The following is a 15453-nucleotide window of genomic DNA, read 5'->3' on the forward strand; positions in this document are numbered from 1 at the left end:
ATTTATTCACCTCGATGACACCCTCCGCCAAGGTGACGTAGAGCGTTCGGTAGCTTAGTATAAAAAACCTATTTACTTATTCATACAGCAGCGTAATTTCTACTATATCTATTCAGGTGAAAAACCCTGATCTACAGAATTATTGCTTTAGCGGGGAACTTGATCAAACCCAGGTCCTTGGATCAGAAGACCACAGCTCTAAGTGCCACACCACCTGCAGTTACAGTTAGGGGCAGGACAGTTGGTAGCACAGTGGTTACAGCTGCTGCCTTTGGATCCAAAGGTCATAGGTTAGAATTTCTCCTCCAGCTGTAGTACCGTTGAGCAAGAAACTTACCCTAAAATTGCTCTAGTAAAATTACCCAGCTGTATAAATGGGTAAACAATTGTAAGTAGGATGAAATTGTAAGTTGGTTTGGAGGAAACTGTCAGCTAAATGAACAAATGTAAATGTAGCGCAGTCTTATGCTTCGCCAAAACTCCCAAGACAGTGACACTTCTTCAGTCATCATATCAGCCGGTACCCAAAAACAGGTTTCGCATCTCAGCTCCGTCTACGTGTCCCATTATTCCCTTGCACTTGTGAAAATGCTCTGAAAAACTGAGCGCAAAGGGACCACCCAAAAAGCTGTTCTGTTAAACTTGTTTTCCACTTTCGCGGCACGTGAAATGTACAGACTTGTGTCATGAATAGAGGGAACAGTGTGCTTTCGATACGATTTACCGTGACTAAAAAATGTGAAAAACACAACCAGGGCAAAGAAATCAGTGGGTTTTATCACGGGCCCCAGAGGTAAGTTTTCTGGCTTTGATCTCCTGAGATAAATGTATATCTCATGGAAATGTGTATCTTCACAGGTGAGATAAGAGGTTCTTACCTTTCTTTAGGTACTGTCTGACCTTGGCACTCCTCGACCCATGGTAAGAGCCTCGGATAAGAGTTTCCAAGCTTTCTTTAGGTAATGACTGACCCTGGCACTCCTCAACCGACGGTAAGAGCCTCGGATAAGAGTTTCCAACCTTTCTTTGGGTACTGGCTGACCTTGGTACTCCTCCACCCACAGCAAAGCCCTCAGATAAGTGTTTCCAACTCTTCTTTGGATACTGGCTGACCTTGGCACTCCTCAATAGGAGATTCTGACCTTGCTTCTGAATATATACATTTCCATGAATATAATGTTTCCTCTTTTCATTGTCTTGTGGCCCAGGTGAATGTTGATCGTGAAAATCGCTGCAGAAGCACAAGTAACTGTAACAAATTGTCCCCAGTCTCACTCCAACTACTTAAAGCAAAGCAGCACTTGCAAAAGTCGCTGCCACAGTTGACCCAAAAGCAAGGGCCAGGAAGAGTGACCAAGAAAAGACAAACACACGGAATCTCTATGGCCTGTGCCCCACATGATCCTCCCAGACAACAGCTACTCACTTATTACAATATTAAGTACATCTTGTAGGAAGAAGACAGTCCCTCCAGCTGCGGCAGGGCTCATTCTGCCCACAGAGTGTGAACGAGAATTACATGTCAGTAATTAAAACTCATCATATCCATTAGCATTAATCTCATAACTGTGTTCGCGTTAGACGGTTAACTGCCTTTCAAGGGGCTCCAAGCAATGTGCCCATTTGTTAGTTAAGGGTGTTCATGGGGTAAATGGGACTCGGTGCCACAGGAGAAGGTCCTTCTGTAATAACCACTGTGTAATTCCCAGAAAGACAGCTAGCAAAAGAACAGTTTAATAGCTTAAAGCTACATGCGGCTATGCCCGGAATAAATGATGCAAAAGAAAGCTCCTTTCCAGAATTTTCCATCATCGGTACCGCACTGGCAGCAGAGCGCTTCCAGTTTCATGGAGAGCCTGAATGCTTCAGACATTTGAATAATGATCTGGGGCGAGAAGCCCACCCGTCAGTCACATAAGCATTTGTAGGGTCCAGCGTGAAATAAACAAGGTAAAATGTCTAATACACAACCTTGAGCACTTCCTCGCAGAGGGCAAAGTCAGGTATTAAATGTTAAAAGGACCGGTGGACAAATTGAAGCATCCGTCTTGAATATGTCAAATTTTAATTCCTCCTGCTGCTCCAAACCCCCAGGACATCTGTTGTGGAAGTGCTGTATGACGCACGCGGTAAACTATGGCAACAATGTAAATACTGCGGAAAATGGACAACGTGGGGTTCAGACAGCTCCCATCCGTACCAGGAAGAGACACTTTCCAGCAAAAGTGTTACACACACCTCAACTGGTGCAAAAAAAATAATTCTTGCGGGGGGGAAACAAGTTGGAGGCGGGAGGAGCTTTCCCAGTGACTCACTACTGTAAAAATCATCGCCATCCAACATGGAATGCTAAAAGCAGCCAAACTGCACAAAACCACAAACGGTTATGAAACGGTGGAATCGATGATTAACCGAGTAAACGCGCGATTGTGCTTTGCGGAAGTCACGTGATTAGGCACCTTTGCACAGCTTTTATGTCACATTATGAAGGCATCACAAAGTGTTTTAAAAGCATTATATTGACAAAGAATTATAAATGAGTAACTAAGACAGTTCTGGCACAGAGCTCTGCCCCAAACTCGTACAATTATATAACAACCTAACATTGAGCTATACGCCATCTCTCACAGGCGACACGGCTGGAACAATTTCCTATACAGAACATCTTAGCATGTCCAGAACATTTCCAAAAGGATTTAAAACTGCAGTATCAAGGTCAAGAGATTGCTTGGTGAAACCAACAATTTAAGAAAATGCAGAAGTACGAGGAATAAATTACCGTACATGCCCGGCAAATATATTTACAGTTGGTCCCCTACTTGCAAATTTATTTGGACAGAGAGTTGGTCCATTACTCTAAAATTTCCTACAGCGAATGCAACAAGGAGCGGGCCAGGGACTCGTCATACATTATGTACACACGTACTTGTGTAATGTATGCTGCCAAAAACGGTGGAATTGGACTAAGGGAGTGTTCTTCCAGAATCATACGTCTATGCCTCTATCTCTCTGCCTGTTGGTGAAATGCACTTTCATTTAGTCTGATCTGTACGTCACTTTGGAGAAAGCCTCTGCTAAATGAATAAATGCAATGTAAGCGTCAGCACCCTGGACAGCTCCGTGAGGTGGGAGGCAACAGCAGGGTTTTTTGGAAGCAAAGAGAGGCACAGTGGACTGTCTGAGTCTCTCAGCCCCTCCCTCTGGTGAACCAGGGCACACCTGGGTATTTTGAGTCCTCCAGCACTGAAGATGTTGTAAATAAAGCATAACAAAGCACCATTCCCAGAGCCACACCAGGATGTGTGCTCATCTGTGACTCTGGGATCCCCCCCCCTTTTTTTTTTTTTTTTTTAACCTACACATCACACAAAATTTACTAATAAAAGCAGAATAATGAGTAATAAAAGCATAAAGAAATGCAAAAAAAAAATAACAATGTAAGGCAAATATTGTTTATAGTATGAATGTTATATTGAGTACCTCAGCCAATCACAACTATCAATTAATGTTAACCTAAGATCACAAATGAAAATAATAGCTGTGTTGAATATGCAGTTATCATCATCATTATTATTATTATCATTATTATTATTATTATTATTTCATTTAGCTGATGCATCCTCTCCAAAGTGATGTACAGTGCTTTACCCAAATAATTTTACAGGAGCAATTTATAGTAAGTACCTTCTTCACGGGTACTACAGCTACAGGAAGGATTCAAACATGAGAAGAATTCTAAAAATATTTAGATCTCGTGCCCTAATCTCACAGCAACCCTGCACCCGACAAGTAATTACCGATAATGACTGATGACGAATGAATGAAAGAAATTAACATAAGGGTTGGACGCATGGCTCTTTTTTAAGATGGCAGGTAAATTTTAGCTCCCCTACAGGGACCAACATATTGATTTTAAGTAGCCACAATTGACAGAACACAATAGGATGAAAAGGACTACTGGATTCTTCAAGATGCTCTCAGAAATGGAAAAGAACTAAGGAAAGATACACAGAGAAAAGGCTCGACCGAGCACACAACCAAAGAGCATTTTTCTGGACACCACTGAAGCTTTGATGAAGAAGAGATTTCAGGTCTGGCCACCCGTTCCATTTCCAGTTGTACCAACTCACCTTCAGAGCAAGGTGTGGTAAAACGGATGAAAGAGATACTAGGTCTGCTCTGAGCTGAGATGTTTGACCTAAAGAGCAGTATGGAAGCCCAGCTCAAAGCTGGAGGAACTAGATATTGTTTTACAGCAATACAGAGTTTCTATTCAGAATTATCAACTGAGATATCGGTACAATTCAAAGTAGGAGGACTGAATTTGTTGAAATACCTTCAACTAAATGGTAAATCGCTATGCTCAGTGCTGCAATGAAAACTTCGAAGTATCACTTGGTAGTGCAGTGGTTAGAGTTATTGCTTTTGGACCCAAAGGTCGAACGTTCGATTCCCACCTCCGGCTGTAGTACTCTTAAGCAAGGTACTTACCCTAAAATTGTTCCAGTAAAACTTTCTGCCAGAATAAATCTGTAAATAATTGTAAATACCTTAACATTGTAAGTCGCTCTGGAGAAAAGCTTCAGCTAAATGAATAAACATAACTGTCAGCATATATAGAATCACTCATTAGGTAATGTGTGTGTGTGTGTGTGTGTGTGTGTGTGTGTGTGCGTGCGCGTTCTCTGAATAACTACAGCCCAATGCGTAGCAATATTCTGTACACACCGCTGCACTTGCGGTCAGCTTTATTTCGCAGGGCCCACTCATTTCTTCATATGTGAAGATATTTTTTAAAAAAAAAGAAAAAAAATTTACTTTGACATTGACCGCTGACTTCACCCATCACCAGGAAACAAGTTCCTCCTAATTAAAGATTACTAGTTTAAGTCCTGCTTTCTCCCCTAGTTAGCCTGGCTACTGTTTCCACAGGGATGACAAGGCCTCATTTATTTCCATCCTGGAAGGAAAATGCAGTGGATGTAGATGTGCCTGCAGGTCTCCTCTTTAATTAGACCATGGGAAAAAAAAAAGCAAGATGGTTGTGTCCATCACAGCAGCTTAAAGAGTCCCTGGGGACGTCCCACCCCCTGGAAGCGCTGTCTCCGAGGAGCACTGTTTACAAGTGGCAAATGAGCCGGGGGCGATGGTGAATGGGCAGACCTCCTGTGACAAGTACCCTGAGCACCTCCAGCGCAGATTCCCAGCCCTCCAGGCCACACAGTCCTGCTGTTCAGCGCCACCGTGTGTCAGACCACCAGCGGGCTTTCTCATTCAGGACGTGGCTTGGCATAAAACACAAATCCTATCGGACGCTGAAGGACGTCGCGGCACAAACTGTGGTCTCTCCCGCCGTGCAGAAAGAGTTTAGCCGCTCACACAAAGTTCAGGGTGCGGATGCCTCGCGGCTCCTGGGCTGTGAATTCAAACGCGAGTTTGAATGCAACTCAGCCTGTGTGGAGTTTACACCACCGGCTGCTCTTTTCCTCCCAGTCTAAACATGTGTTTTGGGTGAACTTGCAAGTCTGAATTTCACACTGTGAGTAAGTATCAGTGAACGATTATCTGACAGCCCATCACGGGCAGGTAGCGTGTCCAAGGTGTGCTCTGTCACACACCCTGTACAAGCAGATATTGATAAGGGATGGATGAACATAAAGCAGAAAGGTGACACCAATACTGATAAGGTATTACAACTCGACAGCACAGCGAGTAGTTTGTTGCTGTCTCACAGTGCCTAGGTGGTACAAGAGGATGTGGGTTTGAACCCCGCTCAGTCTGTGGGAAGTTTGCATGTTCTCCACGTGTTTGCATAGGTTTCCTCCCACAGTCCAAAGACATGCTGTTCAGGTTCCCCCATAGTGTGTGTGTGTGTGTGTGTGTGTGTGTGTGTGTGTGTGTGTGTGTGTGTGACAGATAGCCTGTGTTCCACTGATGTATGGATGAGTGACCCAGTGTAAGTAGTGTATCTAGCAGCTTAAGTCACCTTGGTGAATAAGGTGTGTGGGCTGATAAAATTACATAGAGTTCATTGGAAGGTGCTTTGGAGAAAAGTATCTGCTAAATAAATAAATGCAAGTCCAAATCATCCAGCCTGTACTATGGTTTCTACTCTATCTCGAAAAACGGCTATGCAGACGGCTAAAACAAGTGGTTGCATTCCATGAGAACTTGTCAACCAGACCCCTGTGAGAAGAGCAGGAGAAAACGAATGGAGCCACAGGAGAAAAAAGCCCCATTTACGCTACTATCCGAACTCTCGCAGCTGAAAGCCCCAGCGTCAAAAGTAATACATTAGACAAACGGCACTGCTGGAAAACCTCCGGAGGCTGAACAACTTGAGCCTGCATCATAGCTGATCGGGAGGGCTATGTTCCCGAACCCTTAACCACTGACGGGGGACTGCGATTAGGAAAGATTCAGAACAAAGAAATTACGCAACCACCAAGTTATTACAATTAAGTGGTATTGAACAGATGATTTTATGCACTTATACAGCAGTATATTTTTTACTGTATCAATTCAGGGTTAGCGCATTGATCAAGGGTACTAAGGCTTGAGCATGTCCATCGAGGGGAAAGTAGCAACTCTCACCACTACGTGAGCTACTTCCCAGGATGGTCCCAGTTTTTGATCAATTCTAGCAGGTCCACCCCCCAACCAAACATTTCCTGCTCATTCATCCCCCACAATGAGGAAGTTCTTGAAATCCGCAAGGAGTGCGCCAAGGGCTCTTCTAATTAAAGTTTAAGAAGAATCGCTGGTGTCTTCACTGTCGCAGTGTTGTTCCAACACCACTCACTGTTTGGCTACATAATTAAGCCCTAAATAACAGTTTGCTTTAATTGCAAGTCGCATGCAATTTCAGAGCGGTGGCTAATTTACCTATAATCTTCCCCCTCGCTCGCCCAGAATCTGTGCTCCTCTCACTCCCGCAGACTCGCGTTTTAAAAGACAAAAATCTGACAGCAGAACAAAGCTCGACTGTGAAGCCTCTTACAATGACAATTAGAACCTAATGTCTTAAACATAGGCTGGAACAAAAGACATCCTCAATAAAGGTATTCCACAGAATACGAGGGAGCATGAGTAATTAAACATGATCTGAAAAGACCAAAGGAGACCGGAGAACAATAAGCCCTGCAAACCGACCCTTTGCGTTTTCATCTCAGCTCACCATAAATGTACAAAGCGGCTACAGGGATGCCACTGTAACAACTGTGAAAGTACAGGCAACAACGCGCCTCGGTCAGAGTCTCCGCCCAGCTCAGGTCCGCCTCTCGGATCAAAGGAGGACAAACATACACCCGTATTTCAGCCCTCGGGTTCCCTTGAGTTTCTCCGAGCTCCTCCTGCCTAACCTTGAAATCAGTTCAGCATTATAATAAATGGGCGTTTATGCAAATCCATAACTAAGACCTCCATGGATTCAACAGCACACTGGCAACACACACAAAAAAAAGCATTTTTCTCCCAGTAAATTACATGTTATGTAAAAAATCTCTCCATACATTATCATCAATTATTATAGTCAATAACATCTTATTTCAGTAGGGTCCCCAACAACATTAGGTGCGAGGCAAGTTACACCATTGGTTGTAGCAAAGGCCCCATTTACACGGCTGGGTTCTCCTTCCTAATTATTTCCATCCTTAACAGGAATAGGAGACTGGCTGGAATTTCCTTGATTGAGAAGCACAGTGGGTAGCCATGGTGCCCACCAGCTCCCAGACTGTGTGCTAGGACATGTGTTTAAATCTGGCTGGCTGGAATGGAGTGTCCCCGCATGTTTGCAAGGGTTTCCTGTGAGTGCTCTGGTTTCTTCCCACAGTTCATAGACGTGCTTCAGGTGGACTGGTGACTCTGTACTGTCTATTGTGTGTATGTATGAGAGAGACTGCACTGCTGAACTTTCTTTCCAACCAAGGGTACCCTGTCTCACATGCAAAGCTTCTTTAATAGGCTCAGGACCACTAGAGCCCTGCACAGGACAAGTAGTTATGTATACAAATTTATATTTAAAAAAGAAACCAACAATCTGTTACATTGTGCAATGAATGTATGGAAGCAATATTATTTTCAAAGGGACATAAGCTACAAGCTATACAGCACGTAGGTGGTATAAAGCCTCACTTAGTGCTACCACGGAGTGTACTCTTTTACCAAGTGCTGTAATTTTTGGGAACAGTTTTACTGTGCGGGATCTTGCGACACTGTTCGTGTATTAAAAGTCACAGAGAGGATGGATTCGAGAGAATTTCGCTCTGAATCGGCAAAGCTCTTGACAAAAGCCGCTCATTAAGGGGGCTGAATGTACACCGGTTCAAATGCAGGTTAATTTAATGCAAAGACAGTGCAGGAGCTGATAATGAAACTCAATAAATAGTCCCACATAACCAGAGCAATACCTCCCTGTAAGGCAAAAAGTAACAAACTTTAAAAAAATAAATAAATAAATAAAAGACACAGTAATAATACTGTTGTTGTTGGCACCCGTTTATATCGCTAGACATTAACCAAAATAATTCAGGCTACAAATACCTTTAGTGTCAACTACAACGGTTGCCCTGGTGACTCGGTGCTCTGTGTGATGTGGGGGCAAATCCATTGAGGAGATAAACCTGTAATCAGAAGGTTGTGGGCTCACGTCCCCAGGGAGAGGCCTCACTAGTACCCCAGAACAAAGTACTTAACCAGAGCTGCTCCAGAGAAATACCGAGCTACATGAAACAGGTCAGACTTTATTCCAGACCAAAATCTCTAACAAGTTCGGCTACCTGAGGGCAGCAGATGGCATAGTGGCTACAGCCACTCCCTTTGGGCTCGAAGGTCCTAGGCGTGAATTCCACCTCCTGTTGTCACACCCATGAGCAAGGACCCTCTCCGGAACTGGCACAACAAAAACACTTACTTACACAAAGGTTGTAAATCACTGCAAGCAGCCTAGTGTACAAACCTAATAGTCTAAGTTATTGGTGGCACTTAGACACGGTGAATAGTGCAATTGTCTCAGTGTCCATGCAGTGAAAGACGACATGGGCTCCATCCCCACTCAGTCTGTGTAGATTGCATGCTCTCTATGAGTTTGTGTGGGTTTCCTACAGGTGCTCTGGTTTCCTCTCACACACTAAAAACATACTGTATGTTCAATTCAATCAGTGACCCGAAATTTCCCATTGTGTGTGTGTGTTTCTAAGGTATATAGATGGGTGACTGACTGCAGGGTATCCAGCACTTTAAGTCACCTTGGATGAAAAGGTGTCAGCTAAATACTAGCATTTATTAGACCACTCTTTGGAGAAAAGTGTATGTAAAGTGAATAAATGTGAGCTGGATTAGAGAAAAGGTTGACTAAGTCATTAATAATAAAAATAATAATAATAATGATGATGATGATGATGATAAGGTTGCTAACCCTCAGGAAGGGACAAGGTTTTCTAGGCACCTTCAGGTAGTCCTTATACAAGGCCTCGGCTCCTGCTGTTAGTAATACTGTAGGGACGGGCATATTTACCATATGGCCCCACTATGGCTGTGACAGCAGAGTAGGCCGCAGTATGCAGATATGAAAATCAAAACTAGTGCAGTGATTTTCAGAGGTCACCTTGAGCCTCAGTGCACTCCTTCACCTCAGAATCTGTAATTGGCTTTTCGGAAAGCTAAACTAGATTACTTCACATTAGTCCATCTCCCTATACACAGTTTTTATCTGAACATGATCATGCAAATATAATTAGATCTTATTGTGTGCTGCAACAGAACGTGGGTTCAATCCCCACTCAGTCTGTCTCCCTGTATGTGTTTGGATGCTCTGGTTACCTCCCACACACTAAAGATATGCAGTTCAGATAAACTGCTGACACTAAATTGCCCTTTGTGTGTGTGTCCTTTGACAGACTGATGTCCCGTCCAGGATGTACCCCCCCAGCCTTGCGTCCAATGCTTCTAGGATAGACTCTGGTTAACCGTGACCTAGCTCAGGACAGGCATTAATTGAAATTTGATGGATGGATATTCAGCTCAGCCCAAAACATGCATGAAGTACATGTATAACTAACTTCTGGTTAAAAAATTTAAAAAAAAAAAAAAAAAAACCTTCAAAACCTCCAGTGATTTTAAATGATACTGCAGCTAATGTGTTATTTTTCCCCCAATCTAAAAAAAAAAAAAAAAAAAAAAAAGGAACATTTTCCAGTTTTTGTGTTTTTCAATAAGAATTGGCAATTCTTAAATGCTAAAATGTTAAAGTGAAAAGCAGGCCTTCCAAAGCCTGAGCATCGCAGGAGTGACAGAAAACCCACTGATGCATTATCTCCTCATTATTTGTTGTGCTGCCAGCATTGCAGCACAGAAGGATTTTGGACTTATTCAAATATGTAAGCGTTGACTGTGCGCCTCTCCAGGATGTTCTCAAACAAGAAAATTGGGACACTTGGTAGAGAAATACACAATGGGTTTTTTTAATGTTTCAGGAAAAGATGCCATCAGATTTCTGAAATTTCTCCCCAGTTCAGCAACATTCGGGAATTACCCAACTGGTATGTCTCCCCCTCAGTTTTTTTTTTTTTTTAAAAAAAAAAAAAAAAAAAAAAGAAAAAATCTTACTGGAGTAATACTCATTACCATTGAAAAGATACAAAAGTGTGATGTGTCTCCTACATACCTGTTCAAACATTTACAATTATTCATTTAGCTGACACAATGCTAACCTACTTTCAATTATTAATCCTTTTATAGCTGGGTAATTTTACTGGAGCAATTTAGGGTGAGTACCTTTCTCAAGGGTACTACAGCTGGAGGTGGGATTCAAACCTGCGACCTTTTGGGTCCAAAAGCAGCGACTCGAAGCGCAACGCTATAACATAAGCAATGTGTTGTTTTTAACACAGTAATAGAGCCCAAGTTGATCGTTCTTACATATTCGGCAAGAGAATGTATTTTATTGCTGTGGGCCACATCAGAAGGTCCTTCCGCAAATTTACATCTGACTCAAGTGGATAACTTTCTTCCACAAGGAAACACTTGGTCGGCTTTTCGGATTTTCTCATGCAGCGTTACGCGACACTTCTTGTCACGGCGCTGTATTTACCTGTAACTGTGTGCACCTGCCGTTTCTAGGTGTGCCATTTCTGACATTATGACTAAGGTCTGTTCTGTTAAATCCATCCATCCATTATTGATAACCGCAGCGGTCAAAAGCCTATCCGAGAGGCACAGGGCGTAAGGCAGGGTACCCCTGGGACACTTGCCCAAAGCAAACATTTAAACAAATATATATATATATATATTATATATATATATATATATATATATATATATATATACACATATATATATATATATATATACATGGCTTGAGACATACTGTATTGGACACTTTTTGTTAAATTATAGAAACAAATGAAAGACTAGAGTGACAAAGATAATTCAGCGATGTAAGATGCAGAAAAACGATTTTAAGTTCATTCCGAGACTGTATTCTGTGCGCACTAAAACATTGTTACCAAACATTTGACCAGTTCTGATAGACATCCATGAATTGTGAAATATTTCATAGCATTTCTGATCATTGTAAATAGGTCCATGCAAATGTTTAGTATAGTAGAGATATAGGGTCTCTTTCATATATCTTTTATCTTTGCATTTTTAAATGTATTATTGTTATATTATTATTGATTCACAAACTGGTTAATTATTAACTTCAAATATATATTTAAATATATATGTCCTGTATTTGAAAAAAAATGCTTAAAAAATTTAATAATTGTCCAAGCGGTGGCGCAGTGGGTTGGACTGCAGTCCTGCTCTGCGGTGGGTCTGGGGTTCAAGTCCCGCTTGGGGTGCCTTGCGGCGGACTGGCGTCCCGTCCTGGGTGTGTCCCCTTCCCCCTCCGGCCTTACGCCCTGTGTTGCCGGGTAGGCTCCGGTTCCCCGTGACCCCGTAAGGGACAAGCGGTTCTGAAAATGTGTGTGTGTGTGTGTGAGTTCAAAAGTATGGCACAAATACAGAAGTGGAGGCAGTGAACACATACAACTCCTGGGACACGAATGCCGTGCGGTAGCAGTAGGTTTCTTCGGGATAACATACTGTAACATGCGTTGAGGAGAGTGTCGAGCGGAATCGAGGTGTAGCTGTGAGTGACCGGACAGAGAAACCACAGCCATCTCACCCCCCCAGGAGAACATGGGCCAGTTTGTACTCCCCAAGCCCCTTTGTCCCAGCAAGGACTCGAACCTGGGTTCCCACTGGCGGGTACACAGCAATTTAACAATACACCACTTGACAGGATTAACACCAATCCCAGCAACTACATACACCGCTTTACCATTTCCTTGCCATAATTACAGTGAACACCTCCTAAATTACGTGTAATTCATATTTCCAGCTGGCTAAAAATGAGGATAATTGTAGCGAATGATTACACTTGACAAGGGGTTGAAAGTTGGCATTCGCCTTTAGTGAAGAGAAGGACCTCGCTTCACGGCAAGGGTAATGAGCAGCGAGGAGGGAGCCTAGCGGGGATGACAGGGAGAAAGCTACAGCGGAATGGAGCGCCTCCTGTTGGCTGCAGACCACCTCCATCATAGCACGAACCCACAGCAGCTCCAAGTGCGGTCGAGCTGACACCGATTTATTGACCCTTTGCTAACAAGGTTGTTTGAGGTCCAATAGCAGCACAGCTCTGTGTGCCTTGATGGGCTTGCGATGTGTTGCTCGAAAGCGCAGGCGTGGCATACAGGGAGCAGATGCTCCGAGGCCGTTGTCCGAAAATGGTAGCATTATATAACAAGGCTGGCTGCCTTTACTGTGGAGGGATGCTTGGGGGAGGGTGCAGAATCTGGCTTCTCCACATGTATATGGCTTGAGCGCAACGTTGCACCTCCCTTGAGGTGGAGCAGCACAACCGCAAACACTCACTGACAATTAACACGCTTAACCGAAAGGTCTGTCCATGTAGAAACATGTCGCTTTAAATGATGTCAGCGGGAGTCAATACCATGTTGGTGGCACGCAAAAGAACGGAAGGCTCACGCTCAGACAGAGAGATGACATTATCCAGCTGTGACGTGTCCTTCTCCCTTCTCACCTGGAATCTGCACCACAGCAGGACCCCCTACCCAACACCACCACCCTTCTCCGCGTGTCTGGCTGCCAGAAAGAGAACGGAAGGAAGGAAAAAGAGCACATCACTCTACCGAACATCCAAGTAAACAAATCATCACCCCTTGACACCACAGGTAGAAGAAAGATGCTGAACTTCCTCCCCCATATATACAGCAGGGTTTTTTTTTTCTTTTTTTTTTTTTTAAAAACTGCATAAATTCTGTGTTGGTACCACAGCAGGAGGTGGGACTTGAACCTGGGTCCAGCAGGGCAGGGGCTCCATCCACCACCACCAGGCACCTACTAGAAGAGTTACTGCAGGCTCCAGCAAGCATGTTCCTGTTCATTTTTCATGAATGCAGACACCTGTTTTGTTCCTGCTGTAAATAACAATGGCAGCACACAGTTTACCATTATGGCTCGTCCTCAATACTCGAATGTTCATGGGCAATTTAGCGGGGGGGCTGTTGTGCCCATACGGTCTGAGACATGGAAATGTGATTTAAGATTGGCAAACTAAAGAAAAAAAATATAATGAATTGATCATTAAACAAATTCCTCCCTTCCCAACTCATCCTTCACACAGCCCATCCTTCACAGGCATCAGAGCCAAATAAATAAATAAAATGGCTTTTGATTGATTCGCTTGCATTTCAGAAATGTGTTTTCTGATTTCTGCCAAGTTAATATTAGTTGCACAGCAGCGAGGGATCCATGTCTTCCAAAAAAAATAAAAAATTACAAGTGCCTTCAGACACTCAGCACATGCTCGCTGCTCTGCATGTAAAACGAGCACGGGTCTTCCCTGCAACAGGGTAAAATCATGCCTGTGAGTATGACGGTTGTTTCTCCTGAACGTATTCCCCCTCTGGCATCATTCTGCTTCATCATTAGGCCAAAGGATCAGGAGAATATGAGAAAAATGAGCATAGCAACCGCATATAGAGAAATGTGGGTAGAATATTTTTGCTGTGTGAGTTATAATAATGTCATCGCAGGTTGGAAATAGCATGATTTTATGACAAATCGTGTTAAACCTCTTTATGCCTTCAAGACACGTTCATAGCTGAGAAAGGCTGTGCCACGTCAAGACTCAACAAATGAAGAGAAAGACCATATAGAGAGGTCCCATATATCCCAAAACACACCCCGAGCTACACACGTCAGGGAAATAACCCTAAACTTTAAAGCTGTCCTCACAACGAGGACAAACGCATCAGATGAATAACCGAGCTCTCCAAAAAGCACTGGCCTGCATGCAGACTCATTTGGACTCTGATATTCTGCCCACCACACACACACTCAGAATCCAGCTAGTAGTTACAAAAGACACGCGGGACCAGTCTGCACGCCACACATGACCTTGTCTGGTGTCAATCCTCATATACATCATTCGGCAATCACCGCTCGAGGGCTGACAGCTAACATATGACACCGGCACACTGACATCACGCCTGCTGTTGATTGTGGGAGCCGTGGCAACCCGCATGTCAAACAGAACCCCCCGACCGCAGCTCACACACAGCATTGACTTCTTGGGTCCAGCCACAGGGAACGAGGATGGCGACAGATACCAAGTCACTGGTCACTCAGCCATTAACGTAAATCCTCGTTCCTTATTGGCAAACAGGGCTTCTGTGGTGCGCTGCTCTCTCGACCCAACTCCACAGACTCACATTTACATTTGTTCTTCCAGCAGATGCCCCCCCCCACACCCCACACAAAGTGACGGACAACTGACAAACGTAGCCACACACGCTAAATGCGATTGAGTCACGAGTTGACCTGAAGTTTACAGATTGTGGGAGGAAACCAGAGCACCCAGAAGAAACCCACACAGACACTGGGAGAAAATGAAAACTCCACCCAGACCGAGTGGAGACTGAACCTACGTCCAATGGCGCTACCTCCTCAAAACCAACAAAGAGCGGTACCCAAAAGTCTGCCGTGGAGTTGAAAAACTTATGGATCAGTGTCCACAATTGCTCTTCTGGAAGTCCTCATGTTTCAGTCCTTGAGTTCTCCACTCCAATCATTATTACTATTATTTTGTTTTGCATGTTTTTCCCAAGCAGCTCGCAGCTCTGTGCACGTACACAGCTACATAGGTATTGTACCAGAGAAATTCAGGCAAAGTACCTTCCCACCAGTACAGCAGTCCTGACCAAAACCAACATTCTTGAACATGGATGAGGACAAGGGTATCCAGCTGCTACAGCACCTGCTGTTCCTTTAAGATTACACGTAACTCGGAGTATCGCTCACCGTTACATGATGGAGACGGCGAGAGCACCTGAGCTGGCTTGGGGTGGGGAGGGTGCAAGAGAATGGGACGGGACAGGACAGGAC

At 43.8% G+C, this 15453-nt stretch overlaps 1 protein-coding gene across 3 annotated transcripts in view; it reads right to left on the bottom strand.

Annotated features, from left to right (window-relative positions):
- Window positions 1-15453, bottom strand: part of rgs7b (regulator of G protein signaling 7b) — a 71620-nt gene that overhangs the window by 32824 nt on the left and 23343 nt on the right. The gene's annotated exons all lie outside the window — the stretch shown is intronic.

Source organism: Scleropages formosus, chromosome 24 (genome assembly GCF_900964775.1).
Source record: "Scleropages formosus chromosome 24, fSclFor1.1, whole genome shotgun sequence".
NCBI classification, from domain to species: Eukaryota; Metazoa; Chordata; class Actinopteri; order Osteoglossiformes; family Osteoglossidae; genus Scleropages; species Scleropages formosus.